A 15726-nucleotide genomic window follows, 5' to 3' on the forward strand; every position below is an offset into this window, starting at 1 on the left:
TAGGTAGCATACATATTTTAACAGTATTGGCTCTTCCAATCTATGAGCATGGAACGTTCTTCCGTTTCTTTGTGTCTTCCTCAATTTCTTTCATGAGTGTTCTATAGTTTTCTGAGTATAGATCCTTTGCCTCTTTTGTTAGGTTTATTCTTATGTATCTTATGATTTGGGTGCAATAAATGGGATCGACTCCTTAATTTCTCTTTCTTGTGTCTCATTGTTAGTGTATAGAAATGTAACGGAATTCTGCACATTGATTTTATATCCTTCCACTTTGCTGGATTCCTATATAACTTCTAGGAACTTTGGGGTGGAGTCTTTTGGGTTTTCCATGTAGAATATCATGTCATCTGCAAAGAGTGAGTGTTTGACTTCTTTCCTTATTTGGATGCCTTTTATTTCTTTTTGTTGTCTGATTGCGGAGGCTAGACTTCTACTACTGTGTTGAACAGCAGTGGTGATAGTGGACATCCCAGACATGCTCCTACCTTTGGGGAAGTGCTCTCAGTTTTTCCCCATTGAGAATGATATTCAGTGTGGCCTTTTCATAGATAATTTTTATCATATTGAGGTATGTTCCATCTGTCCCTACATTGTGATGATTTTAATCGAGAAAGGATGGTGTAGGGCACCTGGGTGGCTCAGTAGTAAAGTGTCTGCCTTCAACTCGGGTCATGATCCCAGGGTCCTGGGATCAAGCCCCTTATTGGGCTCCCTGCTCAGTGGGAAGCCTTCTTCTCCCTCTCCCACCCCCCTGCTTGTGTTCCCTCTCTCACTGTGTCTCTCTCTGTTAAATAAATAAATAAAAATCTTTAAATTAAAAAAAGAAAGATTCTGTATTTTGTCATTTTTTTTTTGCATCTATTGATAGGATCATATGGTTCTTGTCCTTTCTTTTATTAATGACTTGTGGATGTTGAACCATCCTTGCAGTCCAGGAGGAAATCACACTTCCTGTGCTGAATAATCCTTTTAATGTACTGTTGGATCCTATTGGCTAGTATTTTGGTGAGAATTTTTACATCCATGTTCATTAGAGATATTGGTCTGTAATTCTCCTTTTTGCCATGGTCTTTTCGGGGGGTGGGGGTTGAGGTAATATTGCCCTCATAGAAAGAGCTTGGAAGTTTTCTTTCCATTTCTATTTTTTGAAACAGCTTCAGAAGAATTGGTCTTAATTCTTCTTTAATGTTTGGTAGAATTCCCCTGGGAAGCCATCTGGCCCTGGGCTCTTGCTTTTGGGGAGATTTTTGATTACTGCTTCAGAGTCCTTGCCAGTTATGGGTCTGTTCAGATTTTCTGTTTCTTCCTGGTTCAGTTTTGGTAGTTTATACATCTCTAGGAATGCATCCATTTCTTCCAGGTTGCTGATTAGTTGGCATATATTTGCTCATAATATATTCTTATGATTGTGTTTTGTTGGTGTTGGTTGTGATCTCTCCTCTTTCATTTATGATTTTATTTGTATGGGTCCTTTCTCTTTTCTTTTTGATAAGCCTGGCCACAGGTTTTTAATCTTACTAATTCTTTCAAAGAACCAGCTCCTAGTTTCATAGATCTGTTCTACTGTTCTGGTTTCCTTGCTGATTTTCTGTTTAGATGATGTGTCCATTGCAGTATGGCTCATCTTAAAGTCCTCTACTATTATTGTATTATTATCAATGTGTTTCTTTGATGTTGTTAAATTGGCTTATATAATTGGCTGTTCCCTTGTTAGGGGCATAAATTTTATAATTATTATATCATCTTGCTGGATAGACCTTTTAGTTATGATATAGTGTCCTTCCTCATCTCTTATTACAGTCTTTGTTTAATAGTCTAATTTGTCTGATATAAGGATTGCCACCCCCACTTCCTTTTGATGTCCATTAGTATGATAAATTGTTTTCCACCACCTGGCTTTAAATCTGGAGGTGTCTTTGGGTGTAAGATGAGTCTTTTGCAGGCAGAAGCATATTGATGGGTCTTGCTTTTTTATGCAATCTGTCATCCTGTGTCTCTTGACTGGGGTATTTAGCCCATTACCATTCAGAGTAACTATCGAAAGAGACAAATTTAGTGCCATTGTATTGCCTGTAAAGTGACTGTTACTGTATATGGTCTCTGTTCCTTTCTGTTCTATGTTACTTTTGGGCTTTCTCTTTGCTTAAAGGATCCCTTTTAACATTTCTTATAGGGCGGGTTTGGTGATCACAGGTTCTTTAAGTTTCTGTTTTTCCTAGAAGCTTTTTATCACTCCTATTTTGAATAACATCCTAGCTGGATAAAGTATTCTTGGCTGTTTATTTTTCTCATTTAGCACCCTGAACATCATGGCAGTCCTTTCTGTCCTGCCAGGTCTTTATGAATAGATGTGCTGCCAATCAAATGTTTCTATCCTTGTGGATTACAGACCTTTTGTCCTGAGCTGCTTCTAGGATTTTCTCTTTGTCTCTGATACTTGTAAGTTTCACATTGTATGTTGGAGTATTGACCTATTTTTATTGATTTTGAGGGGTGTTCTCTGTGCCTCCAGAATTTTGATGCATGTATCCTTCCCCAGATTAGGGAAGTTCTCTGCTATCATTTGCTTCAACATACCTTTTGCCCGTCTCTCTCTTTCCTCTTCTTCTGGGATCCCAATTATTCTAATGTTTCACTTTTCTGTATCACTTATGTCTCAGATTTTCCTTTTGTGATTCAGTAATTGTTTATCTCTCTTTTTCTCAAAATCTTTTTTCTTCATCATTTGGCCTTCTGTGTCATTAATTCTCTCTTCTTCCTTATTTATCCTAGCAGTTAGAGCCTCTGTTTTTTATTGTATCTCATTAATATCCTTTTTTATTTCCTCTTGACTAGATTTTCATTCTTTTTTTTCTTCCAGAAATGGATTCTCTAGTGTCTTTCTAATCATTATTGTGAACTCCAGTTTTGACATCTTATGTCCATACTGATTAGGTCCCTGATAGTCACTACTGCCTCTTATTTTCTTTTTTGAGGTGAATTTTTCCATCTTGTCATTCTTGCAGAAAGTGGTCGCTTTTCTATTTGTAGAGTTACAACTATTTGTTTCTTAGATCACCTGTTGAGTTCAAAGGTATTCAGAATTTGATAGCTGTCTAGGTGAATTCCTAGGACCAGATGGCATTAAGGTCTCCTAATGCTCTGGCATCTTGGACTCTCAGTAAGTATATTTTCAGTACAGTTTTTGTTGAAGTATAAGGGACAGTTTAGAAGACTTATGAATAATGTATCTAGAATTGGGACAGTGTTGAGCATACCATGTAGGTCATCTACTCTTGGGTAAGTAGGGGGTAAATTATGATACACATCAGTCTCTCTTTTCATCTAACTTAATTAAGAACATTCAGAGAGATTCTGTCCTTCAGATGCCACAAATTGCTAGGCAGTTCCTCTCAAGTTGTAAATAGATACTACGCTTTGAAGTCATGTTGACCCTTCAGCTTGTTATATGTAAAAGTAATTATGAGAGGGCCCACAGTAGCTGTGGTCAGTTGCCAAGCACCTTCTTGCCTGGCAATTCCTTTCAGAGAAGTGTAGTGGCTCTTAAACTTGAGCATCCATCAGAATCATCTGGAGGTGATATCAGAATTAATTTTTTCCATTTTTTTTCATGATAGTATTTTTTTGGTTATTTTTAAAATTGTATCAGAGTCATACAAGCACATAATTCTAAAAGTCAGCTAGTTCTACATGGTTCATTAAAATGGAATATAGTCCTCAGTCTCTCTCCACCCACTCCCCCCACCATTTCCACTTCCCTAGAAGAATCATTTTATGTTTGTTAACTGATTCTTTTACCCATCAATAAATATCATGTTTGTGTTCCTACTTCCAGATTTTCAGTACAGGCATTGTCTGTTGAATTCCCACAATGGGAGATAAAGATTCAGCTTCCTTTTCTCTACTCGCCTCTTTTACACATATGCACACTTCATAGGCCCCCTTGTTCCCAATGTAGTTATAGGGTAATTTTTTAAAAATATTTAATTTATTTATTTGTTTGACAGAAAGAGAGTGAGAGAGGAAATACACAAGCAGGGGAAGTGGGAGAGGGAGAAGCAGGCTTCCTGCTGAGCAGGGAGCCTGATGCAGCACTTGGTTCCAGGTACCTCGAGTAATTTTTGGTAGATCAATAATTAGTACACTTGTTATTATGACAGAGTAAATGCCACTGGCAGGTAAACTATGTAGTCAACTATGATTGCTTTTCCTTTGCAATATATTTTTTTGTTTATCTTTTTTTTTCATACACACAGTTTTCTGAGATCTTACCACTAATTAATCTTAAATTCTGACCATTATCTAGGTCTTCTCAATTTGTTCTTGGGAAAGTCTCTTGAAGCATTCTTTCCCAAGGATATGAAAGAAAAAACAGCTGTCATCCTCCAGCCTTCCTTTCCTATTATCCTAGGAATTCACTTGCCTCTTTTGTGTTGGATCATCTGTTTCTGCATCCTGTGTCTTCTCATTTCCTGCTTTCTTCCCTCTTTTTGATGACATTCGTTTTCTAAAACTTCCTGAGAGTTCATGAGAGGGAAATTTTTTTGAAACTTTACTTTATGATTGTCTCAGAATTTTGGTAGTCCTAGTGCCATTATCTTCTTGCTTCCAATGGCTGTTTTTGAGGCCAAAGCTGCCTTCTCATGTGACCTTGTAGGACTTAATTGTCCTCAGCGTTATGAAATTTTACAATGACATACCTATTATGCTGGCCACTAAGTGACCCTTTCAATGTGAAAACTCATGACTTTTGATCTAGAGTATTTCCTTGAGTTAATTTATGTCCTTTGTTATCTTTCTAAAACTCATGTGATTCAGCTAATTCAGTTGCATTTCTCATCTGTTTTTTCCTACTCTCTATCTCTGTCTTATTACTCTTTCTGATAAATTTCCTCAATCTGTCTTCTAATCCTTCCATTAAGTTTTTCAATTCTGAAGTTATATTATTTTTTTTCCAGGAGCTTCCATTGGAGACTTTGCTCTGAATAAAAATACCTTGTGGGATTGAGATACAGTGACATTAGTTGCACTTATTTAATCCACTATTTTTATCCAACATCTCTATATTTGCTACCTTGTATTTGTGTCAAATCTCTTAGGGTTCAAAAATGGTTTTCTATCAGTGAACGTATTGGGCCCTTACAATCTAGACCATGATATTCGGATAGGGCCTTGTGATTGTCTAGTTCATCTCTATCAATGTAGAGAGAATACCCAGTTCTCAGAGAGTTGACATGTGCTCCTTGAAAATACTTGCTTCTGTCAGAATTTACCAGAGGTATGTGAGGTGGATTATTTGTCAGGCACACTGTACTCACATAGTTTTGTTTTGTTTTTTCACTCTTTTCCAAATATATATATATATATATATATATATATATATATATATAAAATTGAGGTATAACTGAGATCCAATAAATTGTACATACTTAATGATTTGATAAGTTTTGGCTATATGTACACTCCTGAAACTGTAATCATAATCAAGATATTGACCACCCCCCAAATTTCCCCCATGACCCTTGTGATTCCTCCCTCTTACCTGCCCTCAGCCCTTCCAAAGCAACAACTGATCTGCTGTTTGTCACTGTAGATCAGTTTGCATTTGCTAAATAAAAATGGAATCATAGTGCATGGTCTTTTTTTTTTTTTTTCTTTTGGGTCAGGCTTTTTAAACATGTAACTTTTCTTAGTCCTTTGGAGGCCATACCTGACTGTCCAGGTGGAAAGTCTTTACCAGCTCAACCTCCTTCTACATCCTTTCTCTCTTACACCTTCCCATATTCCCACTCTAAGCCTTAGGGTCTACTGCCTGTGATGTTCTAGTCTTCTCTCCATCCAAGCTTCTTCTCAGGAAAGCACCACTTAATTCCATTTACACTGAGGTAGCGGATATGATTTTTGTATGTGATTTCTGCCATTATACAGAAGACAAAACCCACATTTGGCCTATGCCAAAGTAATAAAGCTCTAATAATGGAATGGATTTTCAAGCATGATCAAGTAGGTTTGAAAGAGGTTTTTGGATGGGGACCTCCGCTGAACCTCTAAACGTATACTCACTCTAATGGGGTCCTCATGTAGTACTTACCCTGCCTATAGAGAAGGAGAATGAATTGAAGTCCCCTATGGTCCCATTTAGAATTTTGGTTTCCTGAAATGTCAGCCATTTCACCTAAGAAAAGAACTAATGTCTTGCTGGCCTTCCTTCTTTTTGATCTATGTGTCAAAGAAAACAGTCCTGTATGGATAAAAGGTCACTCAGGAGGACAGGACCTCCAGGATTTGGTCTATATGTCCTTGGTCCAGGTGAGAGGGGTGCCATCAGAGATGGTCCTGGGCCATTGGACCGAAGTCCAAGCTGTTAGTGACCCACAGATCACAGGCAGGGGAGCCTGGCGAACCAGCCTAGCTCTGAAGATGCCTTGCCTGTCTCACTTCTCTTCCTACTTATTTTCACATTTAATCTTTTATTCTTAATTCATTTGCATTTAATTCTTTTCTTGTTATTTTATTTATTCATAATGATAAGTGTACTCTTTAACCCCATCACCTATTTCTCCCATTCCCCCACCCACCTCCCTTCTGGTAACCATTAATTTATTGCCTAGAGTTCAGAGTCTGTCCCTTGATTTTTCTCTTTATTTCTTTTTTTTTCTTTGCTTGTTTTCTTTCTTAAATTCTGCATATGAATGAGATCATATAATATTTGTATTTTTCTGACTTATTTCACATAGCATTATACTCTCTAGATTCATCCACATTCTTGCAAATGGCAAGATTTCATTTTTTTCTAGGGCTGAATAATATTGCATTGTTTTTGTGTGTGTATACATACACATACATACCACATCTCCTTTATCCATCCATTCATCTGTCAGTGTACACTTGGGCTACTTAAGTAATTTAGTTATTGTAATTAATGCTGTAGTAAACATAGGGGTACATGTATCCCTTTGAATTAGTGGTTTTGTATTTTTTGGGTAAATACCCAGTAGTACGATTCCTGGATCATATAGTAGTTATATTTTTTTAATTTTTTTGAGGAACCTCCATGCTATTTTCCACAGTGGCTGACCTATTTTGCATTCCCACCAGCAGTGCGAGAGGGTTCCCCTTTCTCCACATCCTCACCAATACTTGTTGTTTCCTGTGTTTTTTATTTTAGCCATTCTAATATGTGTGAGGTGATATCAATATCAGATTGATATCTGGGCAGATTGATGGGCACCATCCTCAGAGTTTCTGATTTAGTCGATTTGGTGGATAGCCCCAAAACTTGAATTTCTAAGTTCTCAGTTGATGCTAGTAATGCTTTTCAGGGAACATGGTTTGACAACCAGTGAAGCAGTTATGCCCATCCATTCTCCATACTCATTTTTTTTTAAGATTTTATTTATTTGTCAGAGAGAGAGAGGGAGAGAGAGTGAGCGAGCATAGGCAAGCTCACTACCAAGCAAGGAGCCTGATGTGGGACTCGATCCCAGGACACTGGGCCCAGGACACTGGGATCATGACCTGAGCCGAAGGCAGCTGCTTAACCAACTGAGCCACCCAGGCGTCCCTCTCCATACTCATTTTTAATTCTTAGTTCTTGCATTGCCTGATTTCTTCAGGTCTAATTATGCTGAACTAATCTGTAACAAATACTTATAATACCTTTTGTCACTGGCTTCACCATTTTCCAGCTGCTACCTGTGCTACCCCCTCTATTATCTAGTTATCATCCACAGTCAGTATTTTGAATAAATTACTTTACACATTGCTTCCTCTTTCTGTCTATTGTTTTTAATTTTGCACACCGGTACTATACTGAATCTGGGCTTGAAAGTCACCAAAGATTTCTCTGATCATCAATTCAGTCACAGTTATCTTTGGCTTCTCTCAGACATTTATTCATTCAACAAGAATTTATTGAACAAAAGAGATACAGTCCTCATTTTTTTTAAGATTTCCTTTTATTTTTATTTTATGTATTTATGTATTTGACAGGGAGAGAGAGCACAAACAAGGGAAGCAGCAGGCAGAGGTCGAGGAAAAACAGGCTCCCCGCAGAGCAGACAGCCCAACTTTGGGCTTGATCCCAGGACCCTGGGATCATGACCAAGTCAAAGGCAGAGGCTTAACTGACTGAGCCATCCGGGCACCCCAGTCCTGATTTTTTAAAAAAGATTTTATTTATTTGAGAGAGAGAGAGTACACAAGTAGGATAGAGGGGCAGAGGGAGGGGGGGAAGCAGACTCCCTGCTGAGCAGGTAACCTGATGCCCAGCTCAATCCCAAGACCCTGGGATCATGACCTGAGCCAAAGGCAGCCACTTAACCACCTGAGCCACCCAGGTGCCCCAGTATAGTCCTGACTGTGAAATGAAACCCGTAGCCACCAATGCCAAAACAGAGGGTCCATAGAACTCGAGTCAGGAGACAAAGTGTGAACAGGTGTTTGGATTGGTCTTCTGGAGCAGGGGACCCACCAAGCTAGGACTGAGGCACACATAACTAGTAAAGGCAGTTCCACTGTAGTGCAGAATCGGGGGCTGAGGAGTGCAAGGCTTGGGGTAAGCAAGTTAGGTAGCAAGTGTTGGTGCCATTCTGGTTTCCAGAAGTGGCTCTGTACTTATGCTGTGGGGCAGGGGAGGAAAATGGCACCAATCAGCCTGTTCCTTTGTTCCTGGAGTAATCTCTGCATGAATGCTGCCTCTCTGGGACATACTCTGAGATAAGCAAATGGCCTCCACACAATGATCGCAGGCACTCTTCAGATTGCTGTTTCCCTGTCATAGGTCCATGAGTTGTTTTCCTGCCTTCTCTCCAAAAACAGCTCAGTGCCCTCTGGTCTCTATCCCAGTCAAGCCCACTGACCTTTAAAACTCCAGGCTTTAAGTCCTGCTGGTTGCCAGAAGTCATGAAATTAAGCACCTCTCACTTTCCAGTATAGTTGCTATGGGGATTTGTTTTCACCATGTGCTCCCCTGTGTCTGTCTGTCTCTGACCCTTCTCTAGGACCATGACTCCCTCCCCACCACAGTGGCCGTATTCTGTTTCCCAAGCTTGAGTCTCTGCACCTCCTACCTCCTTCAAAGTGGCCTCTTCTCTACCTTCAGTCGTAGAGTTTGTTCTGCCAGTCTTCAGGTCAATTTCTGAGGTATTTAGGATGACTTGCTAGTTATCTTGTTGTGTATTATTGTGATAAGGGGACTTTAGCATCCTCCTATTCTGCTGCTATCTTCCAAGTCTCAGTAAATATTTAAATTGAACACACACATACACATACACGTACACGTACACATACACATAGAGAGAAACACAACGATGATGAATGTAAAGCACTTATCAAAGTCTCTGGCCTGTAGGCACATGATGGATGGATAAGAAATATTGGTTCCTTTTCCCCTTAAATGATGATACTACCACCCGATGAAGGAAGAAGAATATCTAACGTCATGAAGAACTGAAGTAAATGGGTAGAAATCTTCACCCATTCATACAATCAACAAATATGTATTAATTACCTAGATGTCATTGTTCTAGATGTATGTAAATGTGAACAAAGCAGATCAACAAATCCTTGTACTTCGGTAGCTGGCATTGAAGTGAAGAGGGATAGGAAAGTGTAAGTAAATAGAGTATGTAGTATATTTGAGATCAGTTCTATGGAAAAAAAAATAAAAGTGAGAGGAAGTAAGAGGTGTTGGGAGAGTGGATTGCAATTTTAGAATGAGAAAGTGACTTTTAAGTATAGATCTGGAAAGAAGGGAAGGAGCTAACCATGTGGATGACTTAAAGTGAAACCTCCCAATCAGATAGAGAACACCAGCAGTGGCACTGAGTAAGACACATGCCTGGTGAATTGAGAGAGCTAGGAAGCAAGCATGATTGAGGGGAGTGGTAAGTAATAATAGCTAGAGACACCATCATGGTAGTAATGGGGCCAGATCACTAAGGGACTTTCAGGATATGGTAATAACTTACTCTTTACGAAGAAGAGAAGCTAGAGTAGGCTTGTATTACTTTTAATCTGTTTAGTGAACATGGTCATAATAATACAGTATCTTACTCAATTCTGCAACTCTGTGGTCATAAGTACTTATTTAATGCCTATTGTATGGAGGAAAAACCTGAGGCTTAGAGTGTTTAAGTAACGTGCCCAAGGTCATACAACTAGTGAAGCATAGAATCAAGATTCAGACCTGTTTCTGTCTGCATCTGAAGTCTGTGCTTAGTAACTATTTTGATTAGAAATTTGAACTATATAAGTTGTAAAGACCCATTGGATTTGTTGAAGGAAGAGAATAGCATGGTCGTATGCAGTTTAAAGAAACATGTGTGGCTTGAATCATAGAGGATAAAATGAAGTAGAGAAAATGGAGTGCCATTCTACCTTCTCATAGATTATCTCCACATAGTTACCATTTATGTTTAAAAAATGAGCTTCACTTTCTTCCTAAAGCCAGCTCATTTGAGAGAGTCATTACTTAACTTTGTTACCAACATGATACACCCATTCTTTTAATAACCAAAATTTAAAACTTCGATATTTCCCTTTCCGTCATTCCAAATATTTTTTCAGTGACTTAATCCTGTTTATCTTTACAATATGTCTTGAATTTGTTTTCTTTGCCTTTTTTTTAAGATTTTTTTTTATTTGACAGAAAGAGAGGTATTTATTTGACAAGTAGGCAGAGAGGCAGGCAGAGAGGGCGGGGGCAGGGAGGGGCTGGGGAAGCAGGCTCCCTGCTGAGCAGAGAGCCCGATGTGGGGCTGCATCCCAGGACCCTGAGATCATGACCTGAGTCGAAGGCAGAGGCTTTAACCCACTGAGCCACCCAGGCGCCCCTCTTTGCCTTTTTTATATATATCCTAGCTATCATTTTAATTTTACCAGTCTTTGAGATTTGCCACCAGATTACTCTCCTGTGTCACCTCTTTTCTGTATAATTTTGTGTTTTTTTCCTAAGTTCTGATCTCCCTGAGTCTTTGAAGGTATCACGCATCATTTATCTCTGATTGTTATTACTCAGCACAGTCCCTGCCCAGAGTGGATCACTGAATGTATTTCTACATTCATATTTGCTTTACTCCTAACCTGCCTCCCCTTAGAAGCATATGTTGCTTCATTTCCTGAGCAACACAATATAATTTTATTCAGGCATTCACTCCAACCTACCTCTCAATAAATATGATGCCCTGGAAACTTCTGGGCTTTGTAGTCAACCTTTCTGTATATGTATGGATATGTACACACACACATACATACACACACATGAATAGAGTTTAATTTAGAAGTATTACTCTTAGAGTCCATGCAAGTGGGAACTTATGTGGAGAAAAATCTTAATTTAGAAACATAAATTGCCTGCCTAGTATGTTTTAACACTCTCCTAGGTACTATGGATAAAAAAAATATATATTGGAAAATAGGGCCTCTAACCTTGAAAAAAACCCTCATATTGCCTAGAAGAAAAACTACTGTGTTGTGGTGCCTGGCTCAGTCGGTTACATGCCTGCCTTTGGCTCGAGTCATGATCTCAGGGTCCTGGAATCGAGCCTCTGCATTGGGCTCTCTGCTCAGCTGGGAGTCTGCTCCCTCTTTCTCTCCCTCTGCCCCTCCCTGCCACTTGTGCACTCTCTCTCTCACTCTCTCAAATAAATAAAATCTTAAAAAAAAAAAAACTACTGTGCTAAAATGTTTATGGTGAAGGAACAGGGCTGAAAAAAGACATTAATTATTACTAAGATAGAAAAGTCTTCAGATAGGAGGTGGTATTTGAGTGGTCTTGAAATATGAGTAGGTAGTCACATGGTAGATAGAAGAAAAAAGGGAAGATGGAAGAAAAATCAAAAGAAAAGGGGGGGGGTCTAGAGAGAACAAGATGTGCAAAAGCATGATGGCATAACATTACATGGTGTGTTCATACATTTGTAATCCGACCAGAGTTGGGCATGCATCAGAAAACATCAGGGGACATGTTAGAAAAGTAGGCAAGGGCCAGCTCACAAAGGGCCGTATGTGCAAAACCAAGAAGTCTGTATGCTTTTCTAGTAGATGCAGGAAGACTTTGTAATAGAAACTTTGAGTGGATTCTTATCTTTTCAGAATTAAACATTTGAGGCGCACCTGGGTGGCTGAGTCGGTTAAGCACCTGCCTTTGGCTCAGGTCATGATCCTGGTTTCCTGGGATTGAGCCCCACATCAAGCTCCCTGCAAAGCTGGAGGCCTGCTTCTCCCTCTCCCACTCCCCCTGCTTGTGTTCCTCTTTAGCTCTCTGTCAAATAAACAAATAAAAATCTCCATTAAAAAAATTAAACATTTGAAAACTAAGATCTGTGTGGAGAGGTTGAATTTCCAAAAATTGTTCGGTTTAAAGAACAGTACATATGAGAAGGGAGCTTTGCCTCTATGAGAGGTGGTTATACAGTGGATAGTGACCAGTTATTTTCAGTTCCCACTGAGGACAGAGCAAAAGAAGTAGGCTTAAATCTCAGCAGAGGTGAAAATTACCTACAGAAGGGGTCTTTCACAAAAAGATTGAATGTGGCTGACGTAGATGATTAAAATGTTGTCTCAGGCTCTCTGGCTGTGCTGGCAACCACCTAATTTTCAAAGACAGGGCAAAGACTAGATTTTCAGGCTTGAATGAAAGTATTTGGAAAAAATATATTTTATGTGGTAATTAGTTATTCATATATTTTGCTATCTGCCTCAGTTACAGTATTGGAAATGTATTGGAAATGTCAAATGTAAAAATTATCTTCCATAATATAGCATTCCTATTTATTAGAAAAAAGATAAAACTATCAGAATTTGCTATAGATATAGGTGTTGTTCTGTTAAAGGTATTTTATATTCATTTACCATTTCAGAAATTTATTAAAGAATAGGTAGATACAATTAGTATAAGTATAAATTCAGTTATTAATCTTTATGTGTAACATTTTTTGGTCAGATGGTTATATTTAAAATCACTATGTGATTTACTAAATGTTGGTGCTCTATCAGTGAATATAGTGAATTGCTCTGTCTTATTTTTATTGTTATCATTAGTTGATAATAGCCTATTAAAATATTATAAAATGTTTTTAGCTCTCAAGTATTTCCAATTTCTGGAACTGCTGTTTGTGTTTTTATTATGTGGAAATATATGCAAGACATAAGATTGTAGGGTTTTTTTAATCCTTTTATATCTTACAAAGAGAAGTCATATATCTATCTAATACCTCTGCCTAACTGTGGCTGGTGAGAGGGAGACAGGGAAAGCATAGGCAGAGTTACTAAAAGGCACTTGGCTCCTGATGGAAGCAAACCTTGAAATGTTGACAATATCCTCACTACTGAGACTTAGGCAATCTGGACAAGTATTAATGGAATGTTTGATGTTAATGTAAAATTAACATAATTTCAAATTAGCCAGATTTCAAATGGAAATCAATTTTATTTCTTAATAAACCCAAACACTTTGGAAGTGGTTTTACACATACTCAGATTAGACTACTTTTGTATTACCCCAAGAGATGTTTGTATCCAACTAGAATACTTCAAAGAGCAAATTATTAAATAAATGCCATTGACTTTTAAAATTGATAAAGGGGAATGTTCTTAATTGCCTTCTGTGTTGACACTGAACAATATGTCCTGAGAGAGAGACAGTGCCTAATGTGTGAATGGTGTAGATGCAGTAAGAGAGGCTGAAGACATGATAATACAAAGTAAGTATAATAGGTCAAAAATTATTTCCCCCTGTATTTTAATAGTATCTATTTATTTTAAAATGATTGGTCTAGGGGTCATACATATAGAGAAAAGTTAAAAAGACCACATACTTGCCACAGTTATTCCCTGGCAGTTTGAAACCTTAAAATAGACTCTGTGTGAAGTTATTTAAAAAATAAATATTACAATAGAGATTTAACAGTTTGTCTCCCATACCAAATAAGGTATTCTTCAGCTTGACAAAAGAGGCACTTGTCCATGTTTGCCCATGCTTTGAAAGAAATATTTCAGTTTTTTTTTTTTTTTTTTAAAGCATACCCGTGCTCTGTCTGTAACTCTCTGATTTCAATGAAGTTACCAAGATATTTCTTTAGCTGAAATGTTATGGTTCAGTTATCTTTTTGGAATGTAACCATTGCCTCTACTAAATTTCTTAACAGGAATTAAATTAATGGACCTGACTGAATAAATATTTGTCAATTAAAAATTATTTCTGAAAATTAAGCATTTATCAGTATGCATGCCAAAAGCTGGTTTTTAAATCACCCATAAATTTGACATATGAGCATAATGCTATTTTTCCCTTTTCGTGTTTTCCTTTCCAGTATTGGCCATGTGCATTTAAAATATTTAAAATATATATATTTTTAGAACTTGGTGTCCTGAAAAGTTAGGTAGAGTTTTGTTGTTGTTATTATTAGTGGTGGTCATGGTGTGTGTGTGTCTGTATAGTTTCTACAGGGTTTATAAAATACAGATCAGTTCCCTTTCCTTCAGGAAGGTGTACCTTTAATTTTCCCTACACACCTAATTTTTTTAGGATTAAGGAATTCAGGTAATTTGTAAGGAAAAAAGAAAATGTGAATTTTCTTATAAATTGTAATATCCAGCATACTCTGAAAATGTTGCACTTTGTAAACATGTAACACTATAATCCCAGGTATAGACCTCTCTTTAGCAACATGAACCTCCCACTGACTACTCTAGGGCACAAACCTTACTTAACACAAGTTGCCCTTGAAATGTTGTTGAGGTTTGTTCTTGTAGCTTGCCCTTAAATTGTGTCATTTTAACCTTGTAGTGCTTAAAGGTGTTAGGAGGATCAGCAAGATAACACAAAATTTTAAATATTTCACCTATGTGGGATAAAGTAATCCTAGAAATTCTAAAAGCAATCACTGTGGCGTTGTGACCACCTGAACTGTCAACATCAGGCCTCCTGTGGTTGTTTGTTTTGAGCCTAGAGACTATATTTCTTTTAAGTTCTCCATATCCTGGGGACATAAATAATTGTTAAAAAGCTATAGTACAAAACAGATACAGTATATGTCTGACTGATTAAATGTGATTTTTTTTTCCTTTGTCACTAAAACAGTAGCTATTAAATATTCTGTTAATTACCTAAGTATCTTCTACAGCCTTTTCATAAACCTGTCTGGGAAAAATTTATTCTAAACAGAGTAATCCTTAAAGCTAAAAACCCCAAATTAGTATGCATATCAGTAGGCAAACCCATCATCTAAGGATTATAGCATTAAAACACCTAAGAGAATCAGAAAACTTGATACTTGATTCCGTACTTATCCTTTGTTTGTAGGTAAATCCTTGATTTCTTCTGCAGCTTAGCCTAGTATGAATGTTACATTAAAGAAAACACTTAGATTTGCATCATAGATTTTTTTGCCCAATACTTTAAAGATTTTTATCCTTCTAACTATAGCATCTCCTTTCTGAAAGTATCTCTGAAAAGGAAATACTATACATAAACAGAAAAAAAATTGTCATCACAATTGTGTGGTCAGATTCTATTTATAAATCAGCATAAGAACTTTCCAGTTTTTCTTATTTGATGGCCCATACAAGTAAAGAAGGGTAAAATGTATTTTTTATATTAATTTGCATCAGTAATGGCTACAAATAAATATAACCTCACAAACATGTCCAGCATCCAAGAATATATTTCAGTGATAAAGCAAAGAACAAATGCGGATAACATAAGCACACATTAACTTT

At 37.6% G+C, this 15726-nt stretch overlaps 1 protein-coding gene across 2 annotated transcripts in view; it reads left to right on the top strand.

Moving 5' to 3' along the window:
* Positions 1-15726, top strand: part of DIAPH2 (diaphanous related formin 2) — a 1022518-nt gene that overhangs the window by 548985 nt on the left and 457807 nt on the right. The gene's annotated exons all lie outside the window — the stretch shown is intronic.

Source organism: Martes martes (genome assembly GCF_963455335.1).
Source record: "Martes martes genome assembly, chromosome: X".
NCBI classification, from domain to species: Eukaryota; Metazoa; Chordata; class Mammalia; order Carnivora; family Mustelidae; genus Martes; species Martes martes.